Source organism: Nothoprocta perdicaria, unplaced genomic scaffold (genome assembly GCF_003342845.1).
Source record: "Nothoprocta perdicaria isolate Ctin4 unplaced genomic scaffold, notPer1 scaffold_26, whole genome shotgun sequence".
Lineage (NCBI taxonomy): Eukaryota > Metazoa > Chordata > Aves > Tinamiformes > Tinamidae > Nothoprocta > Nothoprocta perdicaria.
The window spans coordinates 2,863,436-2,875,795 of NW_020455488.1; the positions used below are offsets into that span (position 1 = coordinate 2,863,436).

The 12,360-nt window shown below is 39.7% G+C and overlaps 1 long non-coding RNA gene across 2 annotated transcripts in view; it reads right to left on the reverse strand.

Moving 5' to 3' along the window:
* The window catches only part of LOC112948274, a 27,236-nt gene extending 15,589 nt beyond the window's left edge, over positions 1-11,647 (reverse strand). Inside the window, exons 1-3 of one of the 2 annotated variants that reach the window (XR_003249579.1) lie at positions 11,517-11,647; positions 10,438-10,544; positions 9,430-9,449 (exon numbers count right to left, since the gene is read on the reverse strand). This is a non-coding gene — a long non-coding RNA (uncharacterized LOC112948274). Of the gene's footprint in view, positions 1-9,429; positions 9,450-10,437; positions 10,545-11,516 lie in introns of those variants that run through there. The other variant, XR_003249578.1, reaches the window with a different exon arrangement.
* Positions 11,648-12,360: the final 713 nt, after the last annotated feature.

A 12,360-nucleotide genomic window follows, 5' to 3' on the forward strand; every position in this document is an offset into this window, starting at 1 on the left:
CAGCTCCTTGCCAGCAGTTCTGACACTGCTCCAGGGACAGCAGAAGGGGACAGGGACAATCTCTTCAGCCTCTGCAAGTCACAGACTTGTGTTTCAGCTTAGACCGAAATAGGCAATGAATGAATTTCTATTGAACAGCATAACTCTGAGGTCTGGATGAGAGCTGATGAAGGGTGAGTTGCGGTGATAGCTGCAGCAACCCGGTGGCTCTCAGTGCTACAGGTGACATCCTGATGCTGCTGTCCTAACCCTGCTGCCAACAGCAGCCGTAATGCCAGGGTTCACAGGAGGGAAATGCAGGGAAGTCAGCAGGGCTTACAGGAAAGTCTGCTACCCTCGAGGGAGGAGAAGCCTTTTCTCCAACCACCTCAAAGTTCTTGGAAGTGCTGACAGAATTAGAAATAAGTTAAATAGAGGATAATATTAAATGGCAGAGCTGCAAGTTGAACTTTTTCCTTGAGTTATGGAGTGCAGATGCCAGTGCCAGATCCTCCAGCAGGACCAGTCAGCACCAGCTACAAATATGGGATTTATCTGCCCCGCTTCTTTTTGCACTTCCTTAATTTTGCAGATGATTTGGATGAGCCAAGTTCCTGTTACTGAGATGAAGAGCCCTGGCTCATAGCGAAGAGTCAGCCAGAGTAAGTTCTGCCAGGGTATAGCCTACCTAACTGAAAAGCATCTTTATAACATTGCCAACTCCTAAGCTAGTGGTTGTACCTACTTAGGTTTCATGCGTGCTGTATTTGTGTGCCCTTTTACCCATTCTGTCCCTTCCAGGCGCCACTCGGTCTTGGCTACTTCGGGGCTACAGTCCCTGTGCGTAGCCAGCCTCACTCCCAGCCCTCCAGAGCTGCTCTCTGTGGCAGGAACGACGGCCAAGGCACTTAAGAACTCGTGGTGGGAGGCAGTGAAAAAAATCAGCTCTTCTGTTCTTAATATAATAAATAAATCCTACTTATTACATTTATAAAAACCAAATGTTCTATGAATATTCTGTAATCTCAAAATGTTATTAGTTAGGACACGACATAAGTACCTAAATTGTATGTGCAAGACAACGTAGGATGTTGCCRTCTGAATCTCTTTATTCTAACATAGAGAAGCCTTTAAAAATAAAATAATAAAAGAACCCTGCAAGCTCACTTGTCAGCATTGAACTAAGCTAGGTAATGCTGTTTCTGCCAACTTGCCTTTGCATYGTGCTTCATTCAAAGCCTTTGCAGAGCTGCCATTGCCTTCCATGAGCTCTGGTCTGGTACTGCAATACTCATCCTTAAATGCAGTCCCAACGTGTATGTCAGGGGGTTTGTCTTGAAAGGCTCTGGATTCACCGTGTTAATATTTGCAACTACTGGCATTTGGGAAAATGCAACYGAGCTCTTCATTAGTCACAATAAAGGAAACACATTGTAACTACCAGGGCAAATACATAGATAGGGAAATTGTCCACTGTGGCAGTGCCCTCCAAGTGCTTTGAAAATCTRAATAATGCATTCAGTATAGACTTTCTATGGTAGCATTATAGCAGAAAATATATTTATAGATATAGACTACTTCTGTATATGTAGTTGCTGCATTTGATTAGCTGAAGCAAAAATAAGTTACTTGTGCATGTGCATCCGATGTCCTATTTTTCTAACTGAAAAATGAAGCTACAAAACACTTAATTTGGCCCCATTCAAAACTAAGCAATCAAATTGTAGTTACTTTCTGTGTTCTTGTCTGTGCTCTTGTTATTGAGCAGCATTAAACTCTGTTCTTGACTCATGAGTTACCTAATTTCTATTCCCATACAGGATGTGTGATATTTATTTGTATGTACAACTATGTATATCAAAATTGCTTTTCTAGTCTGCTGTACTCAGCCACACGCTATTTTAGGTTGACATTTTCAAACCAGGCCTGAGGGAGTTATATGTCTAAATTAAATTCAGTTTGACTGATTTGGACATTCAGCATCTCTGAGCTAAAATCCTGGCAAGAGGCAGCGGGTCAGTGCCCAAATGACGTTATCTCTTCAGTAATGCGAGTAAATCCACATCTATTCTTTTAATTGTTTTACCAAGATGGCCATGTAATTGAATTGTGAATGCAAAAAAGAGCACTTAAAGACTAGGATAATATCTTTATTAAACAAACTTGGAAGTTATTTACACTGAAAGTGAAATGGTCAGAGGGTCATTCTAAGGTGTTTTGCTTTCGAAAGAAAATGAGCACTTTCTATGAAAAGATTTCAGTYTTCATGATCCGAATTTTCATGTACTTTAAGTGACATGAGAAAAGAATTCATATTTTTATGTTTGATGGTAGAGATTAAATCTGGAAAACCAGAACACTGAGCATGATATATGTTAAACCTCTGATCACAGCCTCAGACTAGTATTATACAGTGATATTTCTGGGCAGAAGTGTGAAGAAGTAGGTCCTGAGCAATAACTTGAATTCTGTTCCCAAATGCTCACTTACTATTATAAGCATTGTGAGCCAAATAACACGAGCCTTCTAAGCCCCAGTTTAATTATCTCTCAAATGAATTTTAAAAGCATGCCCAGATTAAGAAGACATTGAAGTGTTTTAAGATCCTCAAATCAAAGGTGCTATAAAAGTGTAATACATAATTCATATTATTCTGAATGCTTACAGCAAATAGAGCAGATTCCAAAGTAACTGTGAACATGGCTCATATCCACAGCTAAAATTCAGCACAATTAGCAGTGTTGAACTGTGGCAATTGCAACAGCAAAGCTAAAGAAATGTCTGCCTGCCTGGTGCCTGCTGTGTTGTGCAGACACTATATTCAAGTGCTCTTTAAAGAGCACATCCTGGAAGAGGCTCAAGGATTGAAAAGCAAAGAGGGAAACAATTCCAAACAAGGCTGCCTATGTGCTGCGCTGCCTCTGTATCCCCCTTTGAAGGTTTACACTGAAGCACTCTTTGTCTCACAAGCTACTTTACATCAATATCATTTATGGAAAAAGCTATAAACAAAAGGCAAATGTCTTGAATGCTTTTCAGGGCTGGGGAGAAGTGTTATTATAAAAGCCTGACACTGGCTGCCCTAGCAGACTGGTCTAAATCAGGTTATCACTGCTTTGCAGGCCAGCATTGTAGAAAATGAATAAAATATTGTAATCTTTTAACTTACTTTCTCTAAATTAATTGTTGCCTGAGCAGAAGTGAGCTGAAAAAGACCCAGACTTGTCCGATACAGTTGTTTCTGCAGTCATCTAAACCAGCAGGCAGCAGTTACCCAGTGGAGCATGGAAAATCTGAAATGACATTTTATCTGCTATGGAATTGGGAAAAAAAATACTTACACTCTAAAGCATTAGGCAAGATGATTATTTGTGATCTGTATGTCCTTGAAGTATTAGAAAATCGACTGCATATAGAGAGCTAACATGAGGACCTTGACAGGCAGCCTCAGAATAGACATCTATGTCCTTCCTGCCCGCAGCCCACACAGCCCCTCCGTGTGCTCACAGGCAGGAAAACTTCCTCGGAACGGAGCAGCTCGGGATGGCGGGCACTGCCAGCACCTTCTGCCTCCGTGTGCACTATCACACTATCATTTTGCTTTTGGCACAATCCAAGCTTTGAATTACAATCTCACAAGCCCTGAGTGTCCCGGGAGCTGTACCTGTCTGATCCCTTCTCATCACCACTGTTAATTAAGTCAGGACACTTGCTTTAATAGCATSTACCAATGATTGCCCTTGGTGAGAGAAAACAAAAGTCTTTGCAGAAGGTTCTCAACTTTGGGGTGACAATTCTATGCTCTAAGGCCTGATCTACAAGGTTTTGATTTGTTTTCTCTGTTTTCTTCTGTCAGCCTAACAACAGCAGGACAGTCTGACTGCAGAAACRTTTCTGGCTGCAATCAGAGCAGTGGCTCTTCTTACCCTTTTAAGGAAGTGCTCTCTGTGGTCTTTAAGATTTGTAAACAGCTCYGAGAAAATAAAGCACTTAAAAATCTCAAGTGGATAATTTGAAAGGACACTTGCATTTTGCTGCAAAAAGAGCTGCTTAGCAATCCGTARCTGGAACGTACAGGGCACTGAGGTCATCACACGTTGCTATCCTCATCAGATGCACTAGCTAATTAGACTTTGGATTGGGTGCCTTGTAGCTCTGTCCCCTCACTGCAGATCCAGCGCAGCTGTAAAGTCCCAGCAGAGGAAAAACCCTCACGGGCTTATGTGGATTTGGTATTTTAGCCTGGAGCRCAAGCTCTTCACTGTGCTGGCTACATAGAGGATCCTTCCTGCCTCCCTAGAGAGGGTTAGGCACAGAGGAGGGTTTGTACCCACGTCCTCTGCCCAAGAGCAGCGTGGATGCCACCAGTAGAGCAGCGAATGCGAGCCCATGTCTGGGTGCGACACCCATGCAGTCAATGGAAGATCTCCCCAGGACTGGAAATTTGCTGGTAGGAAACACAAATGAGAGGAGTCCCTGCTAAGACAGATCTACAGGAAAGCTCCAGTGTGCAATGGAAGATAAAATTCACTCTGACAACCCAGGAGACAGATATTGCTGTTCCAGCCTATGAAAGTGCAGGTCTGAAGCMAGGCTTTAGTGTCCTGAAATAATCAAAGCTCTCTGCTGCAATGCTCAGCACAAACTGAAAGATTTTGCTTAGAACAGAGAATGTTGCTATGGTTTCATCCTGTTCTAAAAACAAGAAGGTAAAACTCCAAATAATCCAACTGCTATGTGAAAATTAGAAGGCAAATACACAGAAAAGCACAAGGAAAACACAATGGTTTCCTGGCTAAAATACTGATAGGATTAATGTAAATTTAGATGTAATAGGAAATTTGTTTTTTTTAGTACATATGCCTACTTTTGTAATTTCTCTGCACTTAAATCTATGCCTTTAGAAGATAATGTCTCTTCACTGAGGGTTGGGAAAGAAAAAAATTCAAGGGATTTTTAAAATAAGAGAGGAATACTGTTAATCATAAAGAAATGCTGAAAGTGTGCTAATGCCCATCACATGGATTAGGAAAGTTGGATATTGCTGGAAAGAATTTGTATTTTCCCTCCATTTAGTTTCCTTTTATAAAYTGGTCATCCACAAATCTTTCAAAGCCTTCCTTTTTCTGGTCACTTAAAATAGCCTTTTAAAATATGCATGAAACTACTTTGCTAGTAGCACTTCTATAAACCAGTGAAATAAGGAGCAGAAATCACTGCAGCAATATCATCTTCTCCCCATACACTGCATATTATTGCTCTGCTTGAAGTGGGCAGCTGGGGCATATAGGAAAGTTAAAATAGGTGGGTCTATCCAGAGTTCTCTGCACTGYGCTGAATTTCAGCCTTACTGGATATTTTTGCAAGAACATCCTCTCTGGTTCAAACTTTGTAACCAAAGAATCATAGAAAAACAAATTATAGAGAAATACTAGTAGCTGTGGGGTCCCAGTAAAATAAAAGTGCCAATAAAACAAACAAATACTGAATATGCCAACATGCTGGTTGTGGAAGAATTCTAAACATACTTTAGTTAAGAAGGTAAAAAAAATAAAGTAGGTCAATGCTGAGACCAATGCTCTGCCTGAAGTAGCTGTTCATGTTCTCAGCTTCAGGTCTCCATAGCTCCATCTGGTAGTTTGATACTGCTCATGAAAGCTATAGATTAGGCAGAGGAAGGGCAGACTAATACATAGCACTGAAAACTGCCAAGATGCCTGAGAAAAAATTATATTTCATCAAATGTACACTGCAAAATCAAATAAGAAATGCAAGAAGTCAAAAGAGTTCACATAAAACCACAAATATGATTACCCACTGTGGCATAAAAAAAAGTCAGAAATAATATTTTTTCAGGGAATCAAACTTTATAAATGCAATGCTCTGCACAAATTAAAACTAATTTTCTCATTGCCAACAACTGACTTTGTATCAGATGTTCAGCTACTAAATCCAATTGTTAGTCAGGTCAAATAGCCTCCTTTCTGAAGTCCTCCGTGTAGGGAACAATTTGGTGTTTTAACTACATAGTCATGCRACAGATTCAGATCAGCAAGATGAATAACAATAATAATCTTCCACTTATTACAGACCTTCTAAAGCTGACAGATTCAAGTTGGTTTTAAACTAGTATATAACTTGTGCAAATAACATCTTTATACTTGTTCTTCCAATATTGAAAATAAGCAGTTCAATAGTGCTCAGGAATACTGTGTCACAACCCCCGACAGACCCTGAAAATAACAATATACCTTGAAGGAGTGGAAGGAATGTAATTATCTATCTTTCCACAACACTAAATTTAAGAAGGTGCCTTGGAGCAGGTGTCTGTTGTTAGTTCTCTTTAAGTCCTGGAGAAGGAGAATTCCCTCTGCATGCTAAACCTCTGCATCTTTTGGACTCYCTTCCATCAGGTATGGAACAAACTCAAATGCTTTATTATAGCAGCTGAGGCTAGAGCACTATGAGATCTATCTAAGCAATTAYGTTGTGATGCTTTTATCTACTCAACTTTACTCCTCTCCATTTTCATTCTTATTTTTTAATACTGCTATTGTGCATTGATCCTTGACTTGGTCTTTCTGCAGGAAAAAAATGTTCAGTAGTTATTTTGTGTTGTTTCAGTACCCTCCTACAATGTCCAAATTCAGTACACTCCTACCAAATGTCCCCTCGGCAAGTTTGTAGTTAATACAGAACTGGGAGAAGTGGCTGATTCCTGGTAGCTGATGCAGAGGGACCTTGACAGGCTGGGAAATGGGCAGAGAGGAACCTCATGAAGTTCAAGGCAGGGAAGTGCAGTGTCCTCTGCCCAGGAAGGAAGCCGATGGCAGGGGCCTGCTGAGGGCTGAGCAGCTGCAGGGCAGCTTTGCAGAGAAGGACCTGGGGGTCCTGTGGGGGCAGCAAGTTGAATATAGGCCAATAATGCACCGTCATGGCAAGGCTGGTCAAAGCATCCTGGGCTGCCGATGGAGGGGSCTGATTTTTCTCCTCTACTCCCCACTGATGGAGTCACATCTGTTGTAGAGCTGGGTCCAGTGCTGGGCTCCCCAGTACAAGACAGGCAAGGACAGACTGCAGCAAGTACCATGAAAGGCCACAAAAATAGTGAGAGGATTTGAGGGAGGAGGTAAGACTCAAAAACTGTATCTGAYAGGTAGTCACTACTACATGGCTGATATATTGAACACTACCTTAGAACCACCTCCAGCCAATTATGTATTATTGTGACTTCTATTTTAGCCCAAATGTTGTCCACTGGACTTTTCACTCACAAAGTGTTCAGGAATTCACATCAGGTATCTCTGAGAGGATACACAGAGCATAATGAGAAAAGAAATGTCCATTCTCCTTGACTCTCCTGGTTTGCTCTTGAAAACTTTGATTGCTGCCAGAAGATCTGCATTTAACAAGAAGTTGCCTATAGACTATCCCTCCTCACACAGCGAACACTTGGCCATACACTTGAACTATTCCTCATGTGTCCAGCAAGGTTAGATCCTGGCTGTAACACTGGGGTAGGCTATGGAAGGAGAAACTCTGCACACTCTCCACAAGGAAAGCTCCCACTGGGCTCAGGTACCCAAGTTTTCTATATCTAACTTCACCACAACAGGTTCCACAACATGCTTGTATAAATCAAAAGGCTGTGTAGACACCAGGCTTCCCCCACTTCACTATTTATATTCCCTTGGAAGAAAAATAGCTCACCACCTGCCTCACTTCTGTCATAATGCAACAGGCCAGAGTCAACATGCTCCTGATATGAATGGCAGAATAAAATCACAGAAGTGGTCACTCGTACACAACTCAGATTTTCAGCGCTTCACTTGAAGTTTTCCCATATGAAATACAAACATTTCAAAAAGATACGAAAATACGTTASTCCATATCTTTACGTATGTTAAGTATGTTATTTCAAGTATGTGTATCTATTCCCTTTCAGGCTTATGTGTACTGAAATTAAAGAACACTGTACACAGACGTATACAAATTCAGCACTGAAGGTAATTTATAGGAATGATGGATTTCTACTGACAAAAGGACATCAGGCAACAACAGTGACATCAGATTGAGAACTGGATTAAGTTCAATATATGGAAGCAGGAACATCTTTAGAACAACATTAAACCCACTACTTTCAGATAAAAAAAATAGTAAATTTTGCTTCTGCCTTCGATGAACCATTAGAAATACTCAGGAAGCTTTTTACAATTATTGCAGATCTCTGCAAAACTGTAAATAGACCTCGATACAAGTGCTGTAAATAAGGCCAGGATCTTGGGCCAGGAAGAAGAAGAAATAACCACCACATAGCATCAATGACAGCAGAGGGCAGTAGTGAAAAACAAAATTATTGAGGTCATATAAAAAAAGACCAAAGACCATTTCATGCCATTTGCAGTCTGAAACTGAGAAACATCCATGTGCTACTTAAATCTGTTATTTAAGGTTTAATACTTCTTTCATTCAAAGTGAAGGAAAATTCTGTGGATAATATTGTAAGTGGTTTTAATTGAATCAAATCAGTCAAGTTTAAGTTTATGATAAAGTGAAATCCAAAAGAAAAGAAAAATGTTATTGATTAAYGCATGTGTGTCAGACAACAAGGTCAGTAAGCTGGAAAATAATGTTTGGTCAATCGAAATTAATTTGGAAGCTTTGGGCATCGATTCAACATGGCATCACATTAGAAATCACAGAATCAGCTACTTATATCTTTGGTAGTCTTTAAACAAGGACTAATAACTGACTGAGCCATGGAGAGCTGGCTGATTTGTTACTTTTGTGGTGGTCCCATGTTGAGATTCCCTGATGGAGCTGTGGCAGAAAAGTTGATTCTCTCTATTGTTGTATGTGTGGATTGCATTAAGAGAGGAATTTGGTTTGTACGGATGTCACTGGGACATTGTTCTTTTTCCATTCAAGATTAATTATATCAGTAGGGATTTAATATGAGCAGAGACTGCAAGATCAGGGCCAAAATCCACCACTCGCCTATTATCTACTAGGGTTGCTCAGTTCAAATCACTGTATTGTCCAAATTACTAGCACTTTCCATCATCTCTTTGGAAATCCATTCCGCACCATAATCAATGTGACTATTAGGAAATTCCCCTCAAATAACAAGCTGAGGCCAAATGGGAGATTGACATGTTTAAAAAGCTTCTATTTTGAGCAAAGCTGACTTGAACTATGTAATGAATTATGTAATGCACATAACTTGCTTCCAAATTAGGGCACTTAAGCATTTTCCTCAGAATTACTTTGCCATTAAGACATACATAGCAAACTGAAAAAGGAACTGGAAAAGGAGTTGGTTAAGGTTTAATAAATACATGCTAAATAAATAAATAAAAAGACAGACTAAGGGTAGATGATGCCTAGATATTAAATACAGGAATGTTGGCACTTGGCATGCAGGAGCTCCATCTGCCTTCCAGCTTTGGGTACTGCTGCAGAAGCCACTTCTGTAAGTAAAGGAATCAAGAGTTCGTGGTACTGTAACGAGTCACTTTAGTTTTGTTCCACTCAAATCAGAGCTTTGCCACTACACTAAAATGGTTAATCAGGGGTTAGGAAAGATCTCCTAAATAGATCCTTTGGACAATAGACATTTTTCTGCATCAGTAAAAGGAGAATCTTTTAGTGAATTTATTTATTCATGATGTAAGAAACAAAACAATGACACCAGGTATAATGAGAATAACTGCTGAAAGCAATAGATCCTAAATTTTCAAAATGAACACTAATTGAGATCTCACATCACTGTGTATGTGAAAGCTGTGTATACTGAAAAAGCTTTACCAGAGATAAAGATTTCACAGTTTGCATTGTGAAATGAAAACATGAATAAATAGAATTAATAGATAGGAATATCTGGATGAAAAAAATGTAAACTACAATTCTTAGTAGTGATTATCATACTATTGCATATGTTGTCTCTCCAGGAAAATAGGGAAGTTTGTTTCTTTAAGTATCAATTTGTGGATCCAGAGATGACATAAGATCTTCAACTTTTATTAGAAGAAAAACATCCTCATAAAAGGCTATTTTTCTCTTTTGAGGGAAAAAGACTCTTGGTGCAGAAAAAACCAATCCTATACTGATGTGCATTAAACACTTTTAATGTGTTTTAATGTGTTTTTTTAATGTGTTTTAATGTGTTTTTTGCTGGACTGTAATTCTCAGAATATAGTAATGTCTGAGAAAGTCCACCTCATAGTGTCAGTTAACATGATAGAGAGCATGGACTGTAACATCTGCTATTGGACAGTGAAGCAGAAACAGTCCCTCTGTTATTAATCATTCACACTATAGCTTCCTGCTCATAAAACTGACCCTTGTTTGGCTGCTTAGTGAATGTTTCGAATATCAGACTCCAAGCTTGAAATGTCTAATTTCATGTGCATGAATCACAATAAAACATATTGACAATACTGTCTGGGAACAACTCACCCATAATTATAGGAGAGGCTGAACCTCAGAACGCTCAGGACTTCAGGTTCAACAGTTTAGTAAGACGTTTTGGACCTCCTGATTCTTCAGAATTCAGAACTACACATCTTGTCACAAAAAAAAACTCAGTTAAAACAATGTTTATATATGCTTTGTCAAAACAAAACAAAATGGCTGAATAAAGCTTTACTAAATAGATTAGAGATACTTTCATTTGCATCTTCCCAGCATTGCTAAACTCAAAATAGTTACCTTGTCTAATAAGTCTGATAATATATCATCATCCATCTTTACTCAAGCTATATTCAGTTGGATTGCATAATGAGCACAAACAGGGAAATGACCCATGGAGCTCTGCCCACTTATCTCAGTTACTGGGYATCTTCCAGCTGACCAACTGATGGAGGAGAGTCCTCAAGACATGGGCAGCTGGAAACAACATAAATATGTCTACTCCTACAAAGCTGTTGCACTTCTGTACAAGTTTCATCATTTGTTTATGTGGGCACAGGTGAGATCAGCCACCCTCCTGTGAAGATATAGACTTCAAGCCTCTCTGTTTTCCTATTCTCACAAGCAAAAAAAGGAAAATAAGCAGGTTAGGGTAAAGAAATAATAACAATATATTTAGAGAAGGGCTTCCCTCTAGTCTCACTTGTTAGTTAGGAATGACTTGGCAACCATGAAGTAACCCTCCCTGCAACTGAGGGTCAGGTTCCAACACTCGCTGTTCTGCTTTTCATTTTCAGCCTTGTGACTAAACAGGCAAGACTTTACACCTGTGCTGGGCAGGATAAAATCTTCAGAGATCGGCTTTCAGGACAGAGATATCAGTGCTTTCTAGAAGTGCTGCACAGAGTTTGGTGACATAMGCCTGGGAATCTGTGATGGCATCAGCCAGGAAATTAAAAACAGACTGAGAATAATAAGGAGTGACGACTGTGGGCTACTCGAGCCAATAGAGAAACCTGAATGATGGCTTCAGTAGGCAAGTCACAAGATGAAGCGATATGTGAGCACATACAGTGGATTAGGAATTCTTTTGGACACCATAAAGCTTTAAGATAACTGGCACTAACCTGCATAAAGCTGATATGAACCTGATACCGCTCTGGAACAGGTGAGGAAAGTGGAAAGGCTGGTTGGATGTTTTGGCAAAGAACAGCTCACCTCATTCCACAAAGACTCCTTCCTCTTGCCAATCGGAAAGCAATCTGTAGGGAATCATATACAGATCACTTCTTACTTGCAAGCCAGAGAAGACATTTCAGCATTGTTAGTAGGACTTTCTCACTTAGAGAACAAAAGAAAGATTAAAAAGCTTCAACATTTTGAAAACCTCAGTTTTAAAACACCCCACTGAAATATTGACCACCCCAATACTTAAAACATCATTAAGACCTTTAATTTTTTTCATTAATTCTTAACTGCTCTGCAGCACTCAGCTGAATCTCTTTTCATAACAAAAAAGAACCAAAGGCATTTTATCACTGCTTTCATCTCTGGCTCTTTCAGTGGTGTGAACAGAAAAGTAGACAAAAACCTGTTCTCAAAGAAAACTCCGAATGCAGCAGTTTTATTTCCCTCTATRTTATTGACTCCAAATGAAGCAAGAATGGGATTACAACATATGCACAAAGAAATAAATTAAGCATCCTGGTTATGATAGGAGTAGTGTCTCAAGCAAAAGCTTCATTCTAACCATTTGTACTCAAGTGGAAGATGGCAGAAAAGCAGCTTTCTCCCCCACACTATGTTTCTGTCCAGACCAGTGACCTCATTTCCTGGATAAGAACATTGGGTTTGACCCATCTTTGAATTCCTTCCAAATGCGAATGTCTTGTTAACCGCTAACTGTGCTCATATTCAATTTCTGCGTTGGTCTGAAATACACTTTGAACTTCTCGGGTATTTATAATGTGG